This window comes from Cnephaeus nilssonii (assembly GCF_951640355.1).
Source record: "Cnephaeus nilssonii genome assembly, chromosome: 8".
In the NCBI taxonomy this organism is placed as follows: Eukaryota; Metazoa; Chordata; class Mammalia; order Chiroptera; family Vespertilionidae; genus Cnephaeus; species Cnephaeus nilssonii.
The window spans coordinates 100,002,318-100,022,358 of NC_137079.1; the positions used below are offsets into that span (position 1 = coordinate 100,002,318).

The 20,041-nt window shown below is 43.4% G+C and overlaps 1 protein-coding gene across 7 annotated transcripts in view; it reads right to left on the reverse strand.

The window, feature by feature from the left end:
* The window catches only part of SMAD9 (SMAD family member 9), an 85,035-nt gene that overhangs the window by 53,631 nt on the left and 11,363 nt on the right, over window positions 1–20,041 (reverse strand). The window contains exon 1 of one of the 7 annotated variants that reach the window (XM_079779249.1): window positions 12,311–15,994. The exons of 5 other annotated variants lie outside the window; for them this stretch is intronic. The gene's annotated coding sequence lies outside the window, so the exon portion shown is untranslated. Of the gene's footprint in view, window positions 1–6,049; window positions 6,165–12,310; window positions 15,995–20,041 lie in introns of those variants that run through there. One more of the 7 variants, XM_079779250.1, reaches the window with a different exon arrangement.

Sequence of the window (20,041 nt, forward strand, 5' to 3'; positions counted from 1 at the left end):
ATTTTATTACTTTACTTGAGGCCCGGTGCATGAAATTTGTGCATGTGGGTGTGTGTCCCTCAGCCCAGCCTGCACCCTCTCCAATCTGGGATCCCTCTCACAATCCAGGACTGCTGGCTCCCAACCGCTCGCCTGCCTGCCTTCCTGATTGCTCCTAACCGCTTCTGCCTGCCAGCCTGATTGATGCCTAACTGCTCCCCTGCCAGCCTGTTTGCCTCTAACTGCCCTCCCCTGCAGGCCTGGTCACCCCTAACTGCCCTCCCCTGCAGGCCATCTTGTCGCAGCCATCTTGTGTCCACATGGGGACAGCCATCTTTGACCACATGGGGATAGCCATCTTGTGTGTTGGAGTGATGGTCAATTTGCATATTATTCTTTTATTAGATAGGATAGAGGTCTGGTGCACGGATGGGGGCCGGCTGTTTTGCCCTAAAGGGTGTCCCAGATCAGGGTGGAGGTTCGCTTGGGGCGTGGGGCGGCCTGGGTGAGGGGCCTGTGGTGGTTTGCAGGCTGGCCACGCCCCCCGGTGACCCAAGTGGAGGCCCTGGGATCTGGGATTTATTTATCTTCTATAATTGAAACTTTCTAGCCTTGAGCAGAGCCAAGCCTCCTGCTTTCTCCATGGCTGCAGCCATTTTTGTTGGGATTTATTTATCTTCTATAATTGAAACTTTGTAGCCTTGAGCAGAGACCAAGGCAGGCCAGGGCTGTGGGAAGCTTGGCTTCCTCCATCGCCGGGGGCAACTCAATCCTCCTGCTCTCTCCAGCTCCGTGGCTGCTGCCATTTTTGTTGGGATTTATTTATCTTCTATAATTAAAACTTTGTAGCCTTGAGTGGAGGCCTGGGCCAGCCAGGCAGGGTGTGTGGAAAGTTTGGCTTCCTCCATTGCCAGGGAAACCCAAGCCTCCTGCTCGCTCCATGGCCGCAGCCATCTTGGTTGGGTTAATTTGCATACTCGCTACTCATTGGCTGGTGGGCATGGCTTGTGGGTGTAGCAGAGTGGTGGTTAATTTGCATATCACTCTTTTATTAGATAGGATACATTCATTTTGGGAAGAAAGTCACATATGGGGACCTTTATGCATTGGGACCCACTGTCTGGGAAAAGGATGCAGGGATATTTTCTCTAAAGGTTGATGCAGTAGCTCCCTGTTGCTAATGTCTGACTTTTACTGGGTGTTCTAGTTATTGTCTTCCAGTGTCTAATAAATACATTATGAGTTGTTCTGATAATTTCACCTTCCCTTATATTAATGGAACATGCCAAGCTGCTGGCTGGTCGGTTTCCAATTCTGTAAGAATAATTACTAACAAACAGAAAGAGGAGAGAAATGTTAGGACTACAGGGAATTTGTAAGCTTCCCACCACAGAACAAAGGCCAGGGGGGAAAAACTTGCGGGACACCAAGAAGCATACCATATAAAGAACTGAAACTATCCTAAAGACTCCTGATTGCATACCTGCATTCCAAGACCACCACCTCAGCCCCCAGACCCATTGACAACCAGAGCTTCCTATCAGTGAGTACCTACAAGGATGAAACTCAAGCTTCTGGGTGCTGCCATCATCAACTCAATGTCCCCTTGACTCGGTGCTATGCAGCCCTTCCCTTTGGATATCCCATACTCCATTCCCTTTCCTTAAATAAATTCATTTTTCTTTAGCCACAGTTTGAGATGGCTATTTAGCCTGCCTGGGTATCACCATGTTAATCTTTCATGAAGTATATAAACTGTCACTAAAATTGCATTGCTCTTGGGTTTGCCAGGTGCTAATCACTGTACTCAAGTCTCAGGAAAATGTACTATTGTGCCGGGCAGTCATTTCAGGTTTATTTATAATTTGGGAGTTTTATTCCCTGGGCAGAGGAGACAGCCTGGAGAGAGCTTTGCCTCAATTTGGTCTTCAACTCAGCCACTAAAAGACCATGGGCAATTCACCAACTCAAATGAAAAATCCACTCCAGGAGGCAAACTGCTATTCATCCTTCAAATCCAGCTCAGGTATCACAGGTCTCTGTGACTTCCTCAGATGAAATTCTCTTCTCAATCAGTACCTTATATACATTATTATTTTCATTTTGGTTCACAATTAATTTGTTCATGTGTCTCTCCTCTTTAAGGACAATGACTCTTATTCATCTATGTAGCTTTAATCCCTCACATAAAATAGGCATTTAATACATATTTATTATTATTTACTAGAGGCCCAGTGCATGAAATTCGTGCACTCTGGAGGGTCCCTTAGCCCGGCCTGTGCCCTCTCACAGTCCAGGAGCCCTCGGGGGATATCCGACTGCCGTGAAGGCGGGAGAGGTTCCCACCACCACCACTGCGCTCGCCAGCCATGAGCCGGCTTCTGGCTGAATGACGCTCCCCCTGCAGGAGCGCACTGACCACCAGGGGGCAGCTCCTGCTTTGAGCGTCTGCCCCCTGGTGGTCAGTGTGCGTCATAGTGACCAGTCGTTCCACCGTTCGGTTGATTTGCATATTAGCCTTTTATTATGTAAGATTTTAAATGACTATGTCACCTCGTGCTGGTGCCTTGGAAACAGTAGATGCCTAATAAATATTATCAGAAACTTTATTCCTTTCTTTTACTCAAAACTTCACTTGTTTGCATCTTTTTATCACCATTCTTCTGTTAGAGTTCAGCTCAGCCTCTTATCAGCCTAGACCAGTGGTTCTCAGTGAGGAAAGAGGGAGTGATTTTGCTCCACCCCTGACAGGTCCTTTGGCAATGTTTAAAGACATTTTTGGTTGCCACAAATGGGTTGGAGGGAGTGTGCGTCACTGGCATCTAGTGGGTAGAGGTCAAGGATGCTACTAAATATCTTATAACACAGAGGAGAACCCCACGACAAAGAATTATCTGGCCCCCAATGCCAGCAGAGTTGAGGTTTAGAAACCCAGACCTAGATTTTCATTTCTTGAAACAGAAGAATGAACTCCTGTTCATTCTACTCTATTCCTACTCTTACTCTCCTCTACTTTATTCTTTCAAAAAATATTTTTGCAGGTATAATAGACATATAACATTATATTACTTTCAGGTGTACAACATAATGATTCAATATCTTATACAATAAAAGCGTAATATGCTAAGTGTCTGGTCATCCAGTTTTCCATTCAACCAATCAAAGCATAATCCTATATAATAAAGAGGTAATATGCAAATTGACCCTCACGTCCTTGCACAAGATGGCCGCCCCCATGTGGTCAAAGATGGCCACCACAAGATGGCTGGCAGGGGAGGGCAGTTGTGGGGGACCAGGCCTGCAGGAGAGAGAGGGCAGTTGTGGGGGGACCAGCCTGCAGGGGAGGGAGGGCAGTTAGGGGTGACCAGGCCTTCAGGTGAGGGCAGTTGGGGGCAACCTGGCCTACAGGGGAGGGCAGTTGAGGGGGACCAGGCCAGCAAGGGAGGGCAGTTGGGGGCTATCAGGGCAGCAGGGGAGGGCAGTTGGGGATAATCGGGCCAGAAGGGGAGCAGTTAGGCAATGATCAGGCTGGCAGGGGAGTGGCTAGGGGGTGATCAGGCTGGCAGGCAGGCAAGCAGTTGGGAGCCAGCAGTCCCAGATTGTGAGAGGGATGTCCAGCAGTCGGACATGCCCTGAGGGGTTCCCAGATTGGAGAGGGTGCAGGCTGGGCTGAAGGACACCCCCCCCTCCATGCACGAATTTAGTGCACTGGGCCTCTACTATGCTAATGATATGCTAATATGCTAAGGTTGCTCAACCACTCTCTATGATGTGCACTGACCACCAGGGGGCAGACAGTCAACCAGTTGACCAGTCGCTATGACATGCACTGACCAACAGGGGGTAGACACTCTGACCGGTAGGTTAGCTTGCTGCTGGGGTCTAGCCGATAGGGACTGAGCGAGATGGGCCGGACATGCCCTCCCGCGGTTTCTCCCCAGCTGGCCAACTTCCCATGTCCCTCCCCAGCTCCAATCATGCACCAGTGGGGTCCCTCAGCACCCTCTCGCAATCCAGGACCCCTGGAGGGATGTCGGAGAGCTGGTTTGGGCCCGATCCCGCAGGCCAGGCCAAGGAACTCCACTGGTGCACGAATTCATGCACTAGACCTCTAGTTCGTATATATTGGGAAATGGTCACCACAATAAGTCTAGTTAAACATCTGTCACCCTGCATAGCTACAACATTTTTTTTCTTGTGATGAGAACTTTTAAATATGTAGCAACTTTCAAATATGAAATACAGGATTAGTAACTATAATTGCTATGACTTATTTATTTTTTAACTAGAAGTTTGTATCTTTTGACCCCCTTCATCCATTTTGCCTACATGCCACCCCTCTCCACCACCAATCTGTTTTCTGTATGTATGAGTGTGTGTTTTTTGTTGCCCTCCTAAGATACCACATATAAATGAAACTAAACATCTTTATCATCCTTCTTCTGTTCAAAACACATTTTAAAAAATATCTGCTGCTGAATTTTTAATAACACTATCAATATATAAACATGTCAAGAGCAAAACTGGAACAAAATAAACTTTTTTATTTATAATCTACCTGCTTTATCACTCTCAGCTCAAAGGAAAGCTTTTAAATGAGGAGGACACTGAGGGGCAAAAATAGACACTGGGGAATGAGAGCAAATTTTCTTCAATGATTCAAATTTGTAGAACTATAAAAGACAAATGGACCTTCTAATTTCATTTGCAGAATAAGAGCTGTGTCACTGAGTGTTATATCACCCAGTGAACTAGTATCTCTTATGCTAGCTAGTTAGCCTCTAATATAAACATGATTTATTTAAAATTAATGTGACCTAAGATTGGTGCTTTTAGAAACAAGGAATTTTTAAAAATATTTTTATTTCTTTTATTTACATGATCATATGTTATGATATGTAACAAAATTAATTCTTAGATGTAAAAAGCCATATAAACAAATAGGCAGAAAATATATAAAATAGTTTTTAGAAACTTTCTATTAAAAATTACACTCCATGCAAATCATATATCTGTTAAGAGATTCAAATTCAGAATATATAAAGAACTCCTACAATTCAACTATAAGACAAACAACCGAATTCAAAAGTGGGCAAAGCACTTCAATAGACATTTCTCCAAAGAAGATATGCAAATGGCCAATAAGTACATGATAAGATGCTAACCATCCTTGGTCATTAGGAAAATGCAAATAAAACCACAGTGAGATACCACTTCACATCCATTAGGATGGTTATTATCAATAAAACAGAAACTAATAAGAGTTGGCAAAGATGTGAAAAAATTAAAACCTTTGTGCGCTGTTGGTAGGAACGTAAAATAGCTCAATTTGGCAACTCCTCAAAAATTAAATGTAGAATTACTATAGGACCCAGTAATTGCACTTCTGGGTATAGATACTAAGGAACTAAAAACTCAGATACCTGTACACCAATATTCATAGCATTATTCACAACAGCCAAAAAGTGGAAACAACTTAAGCATCCATCAACAGATAAATGTATAAACAAAATGTCATATGTAAAAACTATAGAATATTCATCCTCTAAAAGGAAGGAACTTCTGCCTGGTTGGGGTGGCTCATTGACCTATGAACCAGGAGGTCATGGTTTGATGCCCAGACAGCTGATCAATGATTCTCATCATTGATGTTTATATCTATCTCCCTCTTCCTTCCTCTCTGAAATTAATAAAAATATATTTAAAAATAAAAATAAAAGGAACTTCTGACACATGCTACAACATGGATAAAACTTGAAGACATTAAGTTAATGAAATAACCTAGACACAAGCAAATTTTATGTGATTACACTTATATGAGGTAACTAGAATAAGCAAATTCATAAAGACAGAAAGTAGAATAAAGATTACCAGGATCTGGAAGAAAGTTGAATAGGGAGTTTTTGTTTAATGGGTACAGAGGTACAGTTTGAAAGGATAAAAAAGTTCTGGAGATGGATAGAGGGTTATGGTTGCACAACAATGTGAAGATGCAACTAAATTATACACTTTAAAAGGATTAAAATGGTAAATTTTATGTATGTTTTACAACAATAAAGAAATATCTCACCTGGCTTGTGTCGCTCAGTGGTTTGAGTGTTGGCTCTAGGCCCACAGGATCGCTGGTTTGATTCCCAGTCAAGGGCATGTGCATGAGGCAACCAATCAATATGTCTCTCTCACAGCGATGTTTCTCTCTCCCCCACCCCCCACACCCACCACCACCACTTCCCTCCCTTCCATTCTCTCTAAAAAAGAATCAGTGGAAAAAATACCTTCAGATGAGGACTAACCAAAAAAAACACACACAAATAAAAATATCTCATACCAATGTTATCATATTTTTCTTTATCACCACAGTCCAGGGATTTTACAAATAAAGTCTCCCTTTGACAAAAGTAGAAGCTTTTCTAAAATTCTAATTTAGAGATGTAAAATAATGGGCCATTGATACCTAGAAGGTTTGAAAGAAATTAGAATCCCTGATAACAAAATACTGCTAAATCTTCACATACACCCCATTCCAAGCCCTATTTTATAGGTCATCAATTTTCAAACTTTTTCACCTCATGGAACACATAAACTAATTACAAAAATTCTGTGGCACATCAAAAAATATATTTTTTGCCAACCTGACCAAAAAAAATAGGTAAAATTTGATTCATTCACATTGGATGGCTAGTATTGGCTGCTGTCATTTTTTTTATTTTTTATTTGACAATCTAAAGGAAAAGAGGTCAGTGCCACACCAGTAGGTGGCAGCACATGGGTTGAAAATCGCTGATACAGGTTAATCTCTTCTTAACACCCACACTCACTGAAGGACAGCTTAAGCAGGCTTTGTGCAATTTCTAGCATCCTGAAGATCTTCTCAGATTGCTTCTTCCACTTAATTCTGACTCATGGAAACATATCAATTTTCTCTAACAGTGGTAGTTTGGTGGGAGTAGGGAAGTACTTTTTTTTAAAATAACACTTCTACACTAAGGAAAAGAGAAAATATGAAACTATCTCTAGATTTTTTATAATAAGATCTATTTTCTATTTCAGAACCAAGAGCAATTTTACATACCATTAGTCACTATTATTGAGTTTTATTTTCTTGGAATCAATTATTCTTAAAATAGAAATTACAAAACTCCTTCAATCAAAGCAAATAATTCAATTCAGCAAACATCCATAGGTTCAGCAACTGTGAGCATTCTGAAAGAAGAAATACAAATTTCTTTTCATGCACTAACACAGTTGATATTTAAAGTTTTGTGAAAACCTACTAAATACTCCAGAATCTCTATGACTTCAAATCCATTGGAAGGTACACACAACTTAAAATTCATTCTTTCATAAAATTAATTTTACAGTCTCTCCCTGGAATAGGGATACAATAGAATCGACTGCATAAAAATAGTATCAAGTTAAATAAATTTACCTTATAACACACAACTAAATATAAGAATATTTGAAGTTCACTTTAAAATATAGTTTTTTGTCATAATTCCTGGATTTGTATACACTGTGGCCCAGAGTAAGTGCCATAATAATTGCTTAATTCTGGTCTGATAAATGCCACAAATATATCAAAACCCTCACAGTGTATATAAAGCACACAACCTCACTTTAAAATAGAACTCCTCCAATAAACAACCCAATCAAAAAATGGGCAACAAACCTAAATAGATACTTTTCCAAAGAAGATAGAAGGAAGGCCAAGAGAAATATGAAAACATGCTCAAAATCACTAATCATCCAAGAGATGCAAATCAAAACGACAATGTAATGCCATCTCACACCTGTCAGAATGGCTATCATCAACAAATCAACAAACAACAAGTGCTGGCAAGGATGCGGAGAAAAAGGAACCCTCGTGCACTGCTGATGGGAATGCAGACTGGTGCAGCCACTGTGGAGTTTCCTCAAAAAATTAAAAATGGAACTCCCATTTGACCCTGTGATCCCACTTCTAGGAATATATACCAAGAAGCTAGAAACACCAATCAGAAAGGATATATGCACCCCTATGTTCATAGCAGCACAATTCACCATAGCTAAGATTTGGAAACAGTCTAAGTCCCCATCAGCAGATGAGTGGATTAAAAAACTGTGGTACATCTACACAATGGAATACTATGCTGCTATAAAAAAAGAATGAACTTTTACCATTTGCAGCAGCATGGATGGAACTGGAGAGCATTATGCTAAGTGAAATAAGCCAGTCAGTGAAAGAAAAATACCACATGATGTCACTCATTTATTGATAATAAAGAACATTATAACCTGATCAACAAAAACTGATCCAGAGACAGAGAAACATTGATCAGACCGTCAAACCTCAGAGGGAAGGTAGGGGAGGGTGAGGGTAAGGGGGATAGATCAACCAAAGGACTTGTATGCATGCATATAAGCCTAACCAATGGACACAGACAACAGGGGGATAAGGGCATGAGTGGGGGGTTGGGGGAGAAATGGGGGGATAAGGATACAAATGTAATACCTAAATCAATAAAGAAAATAAAATACTTTTTCTGTTCTCAAAAAAAAAATAGAACTCCTCCAACAACAACTTAATTTGTTTTATATATTAACTAGAGGCCCGGTACATGAAATTCGTGCACAGGGGGGGTCCCTCAGCCTGACCTGCACCTTCTCCAATCCGGGAGCCCTCAGGAGATGTCCTACTGACGGCTTAGGCCCACTCTCTTAAGCCACAGTCTGGCCTCCCTCTGCAGGAGGCAACCAGGCTGATCAGACGAAGGTGCCGCCCTCATCACCCTGCCGCTGCTGCCACTGCCGGCCGCTGTAGCTGCCAAGGTGTTTTCATCGGCACAGACTTCAATCCCTTCACCACAAAAAAATGACAACTTTCTTTAGGCATTTTCAAGATGTCTCTTTAATAGGATATGACCTTTCTTCCTTCCTTCCTTCCTCCCTCCCTTCCTTCCTTCCTTTTATATCCTCACCTGAGGATATTTTTCCACTGATTTTTAGAGAGTGTGGAAGATAAAGGGAAAGACAGAGAGAAACATCAGTGTGAGAGGGACACTTGGATTGGTTGCCTCCTGCTTGAGTCCTGACCTGGGCCCCGGCTAGGGAGGAGCCTGCAACCTAAGTACATGCCCTTGATCAGAATCGAACCCGGACCCTGCAGTCGGCAGGCCGAGGCTCTATCCACTGAGCTAAACCGGCTAGGGCAGGATATGACATTTCTTAGCCCCTCCAGCAGCGGACCTTCATTTTTTCCTCCAGGAGTGAGGTGCAAAAACCCTAGATCACCTTCTTGGATTCTTATAACCCACGTTACCAAGAACACTGCGTGTGACGCACCAGGATCTTAGCCAATGAGTGGTCAGGAAAGGTGTTTCCTCTGCAGCTCACGCGCAGAGGCGGGACTGCTGGTGCGCCCTGGCTGGCAGGCCCTGTTCTCTGCGGGCAGGCCCTGTTCTGTGCTCTCTGCAGGCCTGTCTTCTCGCTGTCGTCACGGCTGGCAGGCAGGCCTAGCACCCTGCTCTCTGGTCTCTGCGGGCCTGCTCGCTGCTGGCCTGCTCACCGCCACGGTGGCTGGCAGGCTCTGCTCTCTGCGGGCCTGCATCATCTGTGGCTTGCCTCACCAAGCAGCAGTACCCTCCCACCCACCTGTGCACGCAGCCTCCTCCTGAGCTGTCGTGAATGTTACAGCGTCCTGGCTAATTTACATATTACCTCTTTATATATATATATATATAGAGAGAGAGATAGATAGATAGATAGATAGATAGATAGATACTGAATTTCACATAAGAAAAAGGCCCTGAACAAAAGTGATATATTTTGCCCAATCCAAGACTTAGACTAGGCAGCTAGTGCTCATAACATACAGTGCTAAGGTAAGCTCATGTCACTGGAATGTATTCTTAACTAGTGGCCCTGCACATGAATCCGTGAACGAGTAGCTCGCTGCCTCTTGCCTCAGCTGGCTGCCCCGCCCACCACCACTAGTAGCTCTCTGCCACTCATAGCTCGCTGCCCCGCCCTCCTGTAGCTCTCCACTGCTTGTAGCTCGCTGCCCCGCCCTCCTGCTGATCGGTTGTTCTGCACCATGGCATAACGACCATTTGCATATTACCTCTTTATTATATAGGATATATAGGATAAACCCTTGGGGAGTCCTGATCTGTGTTAACTTAAATCCCTGAGATATAGTTCCTTGGCCACTCTTACAATTTGAGTTTGATTTTTTTCAGCTAGAATGCCAATGTTGATTAGACATCATTTTTTAAGTTTCAGTGGAGATCTAGAATTATTTTCTTAAATAAAGAGATGAGATATATATTTTTATTTCTACTCAGTACTACTTCTTTTGGAGACGGAATTGCCATTCCATTGCCTGTTTGATACTTTATTTATGCCAAATGTAGTAGTGAAAGGGAAGTAGAATAGGCATTAGAGCAGTGAAGATGGAACCTAAAGAATATGCCTCATTATTTGGGTCTTGTTTAAAGTAGACTAAGAATGCTATATTTTTCCATATAGTATTCTGAATATTAACAGCATGACTGAACATTTTAAGGATAAGCAACTTATAATACTGTTATAAGAGAATGCCTTTGAGCATTTTTTCATATGTCTCTTGGCTTTCTGTATGAAAAAATGCTCAAAGTCACTAATCATCCAAGAAATGCAAATAAAAATGATAATAAGATTTCACCTCACACTTGTCAGAATGGCTATCATCAACAAATCAACAAACAAGTGTTGGTGAGGATGTAGAGAAAAGCGGACCCTAGTACATAACTAGGTGGGAATGCAAACTGGTGCAGTCATATAGAAAGCAGTATGGAGTTTCCTCAAAAAATTAAAAATGGAACTCCCATTTAACCCAGTCATCCCACTTCTAGGCACATATAAGAAACCTGAAACACTCATCAGAAAGAATATATGCACCCCTATTATCATAGCAGTGCAATTTACAATAGCTAAGTCTTGGAAATAGCCTAAGTACCCATCAGCAGATAATTGGATAAAAAAACTATGGTACATTTAGACAATGGAATACTACGTGGCAATAAAAAAGAAAGAACTCTGCCCAGCCAGCACAGCTCAGTAGTTGAGTATTGACTTATGAACCAGGAAGTCAGGGTTTGGTTTCCAGTCAGGGCACATGCCCAGGTTGCAGGTTGGATTCCCAGTGTAGGGCGTGCAGGAGGTAGTTGATCAATGATTGTCTCTCATCACTGATGTTTCTATCTCTCTCTCCCTCTCCGTTCCTCTCTGAAATCAATAAAAATATATTATAAAAAGAGAAAGAAAAAGCTCTTACCATTTGCATGTCAATCTCAAAGGCTAATATGGGCCAAATAAACAAGGTTTAAGTTTATGTGGGCAGCAAAAAAACAAAAGCTTAAATTTTCATAGAAAAGTAGGTTTATTTCAATAGAGACATGCTGAATACAAAGGGCTGAAATAAATGAGTAATCTTTAACATAAAATAATAGAACATTTTTAATAAAAATTAACATTTTTTCTTGAACATGAACTTACCAGATACTGAATAACTGCACAAATTAATAAGCGTAACACAATAAACCTATTTTTCTTGTTCTCCAAAAGCGAAATATTTCCTGTTGCGCACACCAAACAACTCAGTCCAAGACTAATGACATGGCAATCGGCTGCTAAAATATTCACTGCTAGTATTGGTGGAGAGAAATGGTGCGCCTGCGCATAAGGCGTGTAAGGGAAATGAATGCAACAATATTATAGTAATTAATCATTAGTGAATGTTGTAGTCCGTTATTAATAATTATGTATAACAGGATATTGTAAAAATTAAGTGAAACTAAATGCAAGGTTAAAACAGATGGTGTGCTCTGGCAGGCTAAATAGCCATCTCAGATGGTGGATAAAGGAAAAACTGAATTTATTTACGGAAAGGGGATGGAGGATGGGATATCCAAAGGGAAGGACTGCACCACACTGAGCCAAGGGGACATTGGGTTGATGATGTCAGGACCCAGGAGCTGGAGTTTCATCCCTATGTGCAGTCACTGGCGGGGAAATTTTAATGTCAGTGGGTTTGGGGGCTGAGGTGGTAGGCTTGGAATGCGGATGGAATACAGGTGTGTGGACGAAAATGTGGCCACATGCTAACCTGACTATCTCAGGGAAGGCCTGCATGGTGGCCTTGAAAACTCATAGACCTAATGTAACCACAAAGGATGGTCTGAAATTAAAGCCCTTTAATTAAAAAGCAGTTTATAATAGACAGTCATGTCCTACACCAGTATCTTTTCCCTGACAAAAATCAATTTTCAACCTTTACTAAGCCTATTGTCTTTTTGCATCTAAGATAACATACCTGTGGAATGTCAGGATAACTTGTAACTTCCCTACTTCCGGACTCCTCAGAGCACAACAAATGGTGCCAGGGTGCAGACCACAAATTCCCTCATTGTTATTGTTATCTTATTAATTGTTGATTGTTAACTATCCTGTATCCACCTATATAAAAGAAGTATGTGTCTATTATTTTACTTTATATCCAATCCCAGAGGACTTCCTGCTTTGCTTTATCCCAACTCCCTAATCTATCCCCAATGGATTTCATATAACCCTCTTAGGTCTCCTCCTTTGATTGTAATGTATAAAACAAGGTGAAAGACGGCCATTTTCTGGAGCATTACTCCAGTATGTTGAGATTCTGCTTCCCAGCAATTGTCGACAGTTTGACTCAAATAAACTCACAAAAATTCTTTACGAGTTTAAATGTTTCTTGTTGACAATAGTTGGTGTAGTCAGCAGGATTCCAAAGAAGCTCACCCAGGACCATCCCTATAACCCTGACCTGGTGATAGGATCAAGCAAAGGGCCCACTGATCCTGCCACTTCACCACTTATTGGGTGAACTTGGGTGAGTTACCAGCAGGATTCCAAAGAAGTTCACCCAGGACCTTCTCTTGCTTTTTGGTAGAGGGTCTGACTTTATATGGACTATATTTTATTATTTTTTAAAAATATTTATTGTTGAGAGTATTACAGATGTCCCTCTTTATTCTCCCATTATCCCCCTCCACCTGGTTCCTATCCCATACCAGGCCTTCGCCACCCTATTGTCTGTGTCCATAGGTAATGCATATCCTATATAATAAAAGGCTAATATGCAAATTGACCAAACGGCAGAACAATTGGTTGCTATGACAGAGGGGCATATGCTCAATACAGAAAATGCCCCCTGTGGTCAGTGTGCTCCCACAGGGGGAGTGCTGCTCAGCCAGAAGCTCTGAGCTGGGCTCACGGCTGGTGAGCGCAGCGGCAGTGGCTGGATCCTCTCCCGCCTCCATGGCAGTGCTAAGGATGTCCAACTGCCGGCCATCCCCTGAGGGCTCCCAGACTGTGAGAGGGTGCAGGCCAGGCTTAGGACCCCCCCTCACCCCTCCAGTGCACAAATTTTGTGCACCAGGCCTCTAGTATACATATAAGATCTTTGTTTAATCTCTTCCCACCACCTCTTCCTCCTTGAGAATCATCAATCTGTTCCATTTCCATCTGATTCTATTTTTTCATCAGTTTATTCTGTTCATTATATTTCTTATTCATTTATTTTGATTTTTAGATTTAATTTATAGATATGTATTTATTGCCTTTTTATTATTCATATTTTTTATCCTTTTCTTTTTCTTCTTCTTCTTCCCCTTCTTAAAGAATACTCTTCAACATTTCATATGATACTGATTTGGTGGTGATGAACTCCTTTAGCTTTTTCTTGTCTGTGAAGCTCTTTATCTGACCTTCAATTCTAAATGATAGCTTTGCTGGGTAGAGTAATCTTGATTGTAGGTCCTTGCTATTCATCACTTTCAATATTTCTGCCACTCCCTTCTGGCCTGCATAGTTTCTGTTGAGAAATCAGCTGTCAGCTGTATGGGCACTCCCTTGTAGGTAACTAACTGCTTTTCTCTTGCTGCTTTTAAGATTCTCTCTTTGTCTTTAGTCCTTAGCATTTTAATTATTATGTGTCTTGGTGTAATCCTATTTGGGTTCCTCTTGGTTGGGACTCTCTGTGCTTCTTGGACTTGTAAATCTTTTTCTTTCACCAGGTAGGGCAAGTTTGCTGTCATTATTTCTTCAAATAGGTGTTCAATATCTTGCTCTCCTCTTCATCTGGCACCCCTATTATATGAATTTCGGCATGCTTGAAGTTGTCTCAGAAGCTCCTTACATTATCTTCATATTTTTGGATTCTTTTTTCTTTTTGCTCTTCTGATTGTGTGTGTTTTGCTTCCTCATATTTCAAATTGTTGACTTGAGTATCAGAATCCTCTACTATACTGTTGAATCCCTGTATATTATTCTTTATTTCAGTCAGTATATGCTTAATTTCTGACTGGTCCATTTCCAATTTTTTCTAATTTTTTATTTTATTTTTATTTTTTGGCATTCTTGCTAAGATTCTTGAAAGTCTCAACAAGTCCCTTGGAGGTCTCATGAAGATTCTTGATTAACCTTATAACAATGGTTTTGAACTCTATATCCAGTAATTTGCTTTCTTCCATTTCTTTCAATTGTGACATGTTTCTTTGCCTCCACATTTGGCTGCTTCCCTGTGTTTGTTTCTATGTATTGGGTAGAGCTGCTATGTCTTCTTGAGTTGGTAGGGTGGCCTTGTGTAGTAGGTGTCCAATAGGGCCCAGTGGCTTAGCCTCCCCAATTACCTAAGCTAGGTACTCTAGGTGCACCCTTTATGGGCTGTGTTGTAGTTGAGACATGACATTGCTGTTGGTGTCACTGGGAGGAAATGACCTCGGGGCCAATTGGCTGTGAGGACCAGCTGCAACTACAGTGGGAAATGTGCTGTGCAGGACTTGCTTCAGTGGGGCTTTGGTGCTCACTGAGTCTTCTCCTTGAGTTTGTTGCTTATGGATGTGTAGAGTTGTAATCTGGTATGGTCTGATGCTGACCTCTGGGTGCAATGGCTGTTGGGTCTCCAGGGGGATGCAAAGTTAGCTACTGACTTGGGCCACTTAGCAGGAGCTACAGAGAGATATGCAGATTCCTCCTATTTGTCTTGGGTTTGGAAGTGCCCAGATGAGGCCCAGCTGTGAAGCAAGACAGGTTGGTGCTAATGCCATGTCTTTGAACTTTTATTGACAAGTTTGGGAATTCCTGACCCAGCTGCAGCTTGTTTGAGAGATTTTTGCCAAGTCTGAAGCCTAAGGAAGGACAGGCCATTCACATGCAAAATATGCTGCACACAGGTTGGGTGGGACTATAAATTGGATGGGGTGGGGTCTCAGGGAATCAACAGGGTAGAGCAAACAGAAATGGCTGCCAGTCAGCCCTGCCACCAGGGAGATCCCAACATTGGAACAATGACCCCTGTGAGCACCTCCGTCTGAGAGAAAACCACCCCCAAGTTCCTGCCCTGATGCCAGACAATCCAGTTCCTCCTCATATGTGTCTCTGTCCCCCATAGCCTTGCACTGGCACTGGAGCTCAGAGGAAGTGGAATGTTATAAGTTCAGTTCATGTGCTGGCCATATAGATAGACAGCTGGGTCTCCAGCAACCTCCGTGTCACTGAGCCCCAATCCACGCTGATTTTTACAGCCCGTGGTTGTGGAGACTTCTCTCCACAGCTCTGAGCACCTGGGCCGAGGCTCTGGTCTGGGACTGGAACCCCTTGCACTTCAAAGGGTCCTCCACAGAGATGAGCTCCCTCCCAATTCAAAAAGCAGTACACAGGGGTGCCTAGTTGGCAGACAGAAGAGTGGGATCCTAAGACAGCTCCCATGGATATTAAAACTTAGCTGAAGTGAATGAGACTTCACTTTTTTAAGTACTATTTTTACACCCTTTTCTTCCTCTCTTTTCTTTTTTCCTCCCATTTTTCTTCTTTTTCCTTTTTAGTTTTTCACTTTCCCTCTTCCCCTTTTTAAAAAATTGATCTTTATCTATCTGCTTTATTCATTTGTTATTATTCTAGTATCTGTTCATATTATCTAATTTCCACTTCCTTGGTCCTAATCAATTTCCATTTCTCTTTTTTTTTTCACTACTCAACTTTCCGCCCCCCCCCCCATCTCTTCTATTTCTCATTTGGTCTCCTCCTAATTTCTTAACTTGTTTCACTTCCTAAATTTAGGCCTATCTGCTCTGTCTTCTATTCTCCTTTTGCAAATTTTTGTTCCTTGCTTTCTCATCTTTTTTGTCCCTACTTTATTCTAATCTGTGGTCCTTCCCCAATTCCTCTAACTCTTTAACCTTATTTTCTTTATTTAAGCTCTGCATCTACAGATTCTGCCCCCACCCCATTTCTGGGTGTTTCTGTTTGTACTTTTTGGTTTATTTGTTTGTTTTGTTGTGTTTTCTCCGCATCTTTTTCTTTCTTTTTTCCCCCCATCATTCTTTCTCTCTTTTCTCTTTCCTAATTCTCTTTTTCTCTGGTTGCCACTTTTGTTGTGGCTATAGGTGTCTTGTGTACATTCTTTTTCCATTCCTTCTGTGTCATGATTTTTTGTGTGTATTTTCTGCTGTTCAGTCAGCACCTCCATAATGACTGGCACAATGTGGTAGAGAGTGAGCCACATAATCAGACACCCTGAGAGCAGACTCCATCCATTAATTGGACAATAACATTCAAGACCCAACTACAACAGGAGAACCCAAATATCTCAAGTAGGATCCCATCCTAGAACACCAAGCCCAGAATACCTGAGAGACTGCACCACTGATTCCTACAAGACATCTACTATATTAGACCAACCTAAAAATTCTGGGTGGCATAGCAGTTTGATCTCATACATATAAACAAATACGTAGGAAAGCAAAAATGGGTAGAAAAAAAAAACACAACAATTGAAATAAAGGAGGAGTCACCAGAAAAAAATGAGATGGAGGCAAGTAATCTGTCAGAGAAAGAATTCAGAGTAATGGTTATAAGGATTCTCAAACATCTGAATGAAAATTACAAGCAACTCAATGAGAATTATAAGAACTGGAATGAGAAATACACCAACGTGAGTAAGAATCAAGAAGAGATGAAGATTGATGTAGCTGCAATAAAAAACACCATGGACAGTTTCAACAGTAAACTAGAAGCTGAGGACCAAATCAGTGAATTAGAAGACAAGATGGAAAAAAACATCCAAGCTGAGTAGCAACCAAAAAAAAAAAAAATTTAAAAAGCAGGAGGAGAGTTTAAGGGAGATTTAGGACAACATGAAACAATATCTGCATAATGGGAATGCCAGAAGAAGAGGAAGCTCAGCAAGGAATAGAAAAACTGCTTGAAGAAATAATATCAGAAAACTTCCCTGACTTTGGGAAGAAAAAAGTATCACAAGTTCAGAAAGCACAGAGAGTACCAAACAAGATGAACCAAAAAAGACTGACATCAAGAAACATTGTAATAAAACTAGAGGCCCAGTGCACAAATTCGTGCACGGGAGGGGTCTGGGTGGCCCGGCACCAATCAGGGCAGATCAGGGCTGGGCCTGTCAGAAGGAAGAGATGGTGGGAGGTTGGCCAGCCAGCCCACTCCAATCAGGACCTAATCAGGGCCTGGCTGGTTGTGGGGAGGGGCTGTGGGCGATTGGCCAGGGAGCCCCGCCCCTGATTGGGATGGAGGGGGCCGATTGGGGGTGGGGCCAGCCATGGGGAGGGGCTGTGGTCAGTGGGCCAGCCAGCCCCACCCCCAATTGGTGTGGGGGGGTGATCGGGGGTGGAGCTAGCTTGGGGGAGAGGGCACAGGCCAAATTGGTGGTGGTGGCTGATTGGGGGTGGGGCTGACTGTGGGGAGGGGCTGTGGGCAGTGGGCCAGCCAGCCCTGCCCCTGAATGGGGAGGCCGATTAGGGGCCAGCAGCCTGGGGGAGGGGCTATGGGTGGTTGGCCAGCCGGGGGGCCCCTACTCAGAGTGGGGGAGCCAATCAGGGGTGGAGCAGGCTGGGGAGAGGGGCTGTGGGCCTACCAGGGTGGTGGGGGCCCACAGAGGGTGGGGTTGGCTGAGGGAAGTGGCCTCAGGCAATTGGCCAGCTGGCCCTGCCCCTGATCAGGAGGGGGTGCCAATCTGGGGTGGGGCCTGGCAGGGGGAGGGGCTGCATGAGGTTGGCCAGCTGGTCCAACCCCCTATTGGGGTGTGGGGGGTAATCAGGGCGGGGTCAGCCAGGGGGAGGGGCTGTGTACTGATCAGGATGGTGGAGGCCCTTCAGGGGTGAGGCCGGCCAGGGGGAAGGGCCTGGGGGGGGGGGTTGGCCAGCCAGCCCCACCCCAGATCCAGCCGATTCACTGGCCACAGTGGGCATCATAGCGTCCAGTCGTTACGGCATTATGGTTGCTGGCTTTTTATACATATAGGCTAGTGGCCCAGTGCACAAAGTTTGTGCACATTAAAAGGGAATTAATTGGAGGAAATACTTTAATTTGCTATTTGCCCTTTCTCTATAATAGAAGTGTCAGAGATGAAAGAAAATTAGTAAAATGTATATGAAAATCTTCCTCCTGTCAGAGTCTGGGGCATGCTGCGGGACCCAGAGTCAAGTCCCCACCCACCTGCACCTTGAAATCAAGCGAGACCCAGACCCAGCCAGCCCTACCTCCGTCAAGCCCCATCGGGCGAAGGCACAGCCTCAGGTCCCCCGGCCTGGCGCTGGGCAGGGGGCGCAGCCTCAGGGCCCCTGTCAAGCCCCACCGGGCAGGGGGTGCAGCCTCAGTTCCCCAGGCCTGGTGCCAGGTGGGGGGCGCAGCCTGAGGTCCCCCAGTGCACTCTAGGTGGGGAGCATGGCCTGAGGTCCCCTGGTCCAACACCAGGGTTAGGGGGCACGGCCTGAGGTCCCCCAGCCCAGTGCCAGGGTAGAGGGCACAGCCTGAGGTCCCCAAGCCCAGACTGGGTTGGGGGCCGTGCCTTGAGGTCTCCCTTCAAGCCCCGATGGGCAAGGGGTAGGGCTTGAGGTCCCCCTTCAAGCCCCGTCAGCCAGGGGGCATGGCCTGAGGTACCCCCATCAAGCCCCACTGGGCAGGGGGCACAGCCTCAGGTCCCCTGCCCCAGTGCCACACAGCCTCAGGTCCCTCCTGATCACTTGTTACGGGAACCCCACCTCCACTGTGGGCACAGCCATCTTGTGTTATGGGAACCCTGCCTCAGCTGTGGGCACAGTATTCTTGTGACGGCATGAGGGTTAATCTGCATATTACCTCGTTATTATATAGGATTGGCAAACATCAATGATGAAGAAATCTCAACAGTAGCATATCAGGTCAGAAGGAAATGGCATAAAGTAAACACAGTGATGAAAAACAAGGGATTGGGTCCAAGAATACTCTATCCAGCAAGGTTGTCATTCAAAATTGAAGGTCAAATCAGGAACTTCGAAGACAAAAAAAACAAAACAAAAAAAAACACAGGTTAATGGAGTTTATTACCATCAAACCAGCAATGCAAGAAATCCTAAAGGGACTTGTATAAGAAAAAGGAATAGAAAGAGAGGAAGGAACACAGGCAAAAAAGAATAAAAATGGCAAAAAAGCAAGTACCTATCAATAATAACCTTAAATATAAATGGATTATATGCTCCCAACAAAAGATATAGGGTAGCTTATTGATAAGAAAACATGACTCTCTCTATATGCAGTCTACAAGAGACCCACATCAAAACAAAGAACTCACACAAACGGAAAGTGAAGGGATGGGAAAAAATTCTTCTGTCAAGGTGAAATGAAAAATAAAGCTGGGATAGCAGTACTTATATCTGACAAAATAGACGTCAAAGTGAAGGCCATAACAAGAGATAAGAAAGACCACTACATAATACTAAAGGGGTCAATACAACAAGAAGACATAATTCTAACAAATATACATGCACCCAATCCAGGAGCATCTAAATATATAAAAACAACTTCTGGAGGATATCAAGGGAGAGATCCACAATAATACCATCATAGTAGGGGCCTTTAAAAACCCATTGATATCACTGGATAAATCTTCTAAACAAAAAGTCAACAAGGAAACAACAATCCTAAATGACACTCTAGAACAGATGGAACTAATTGACATCTTCAGAACATTCCACCCCAAAGCTACGGGATATACATTCTT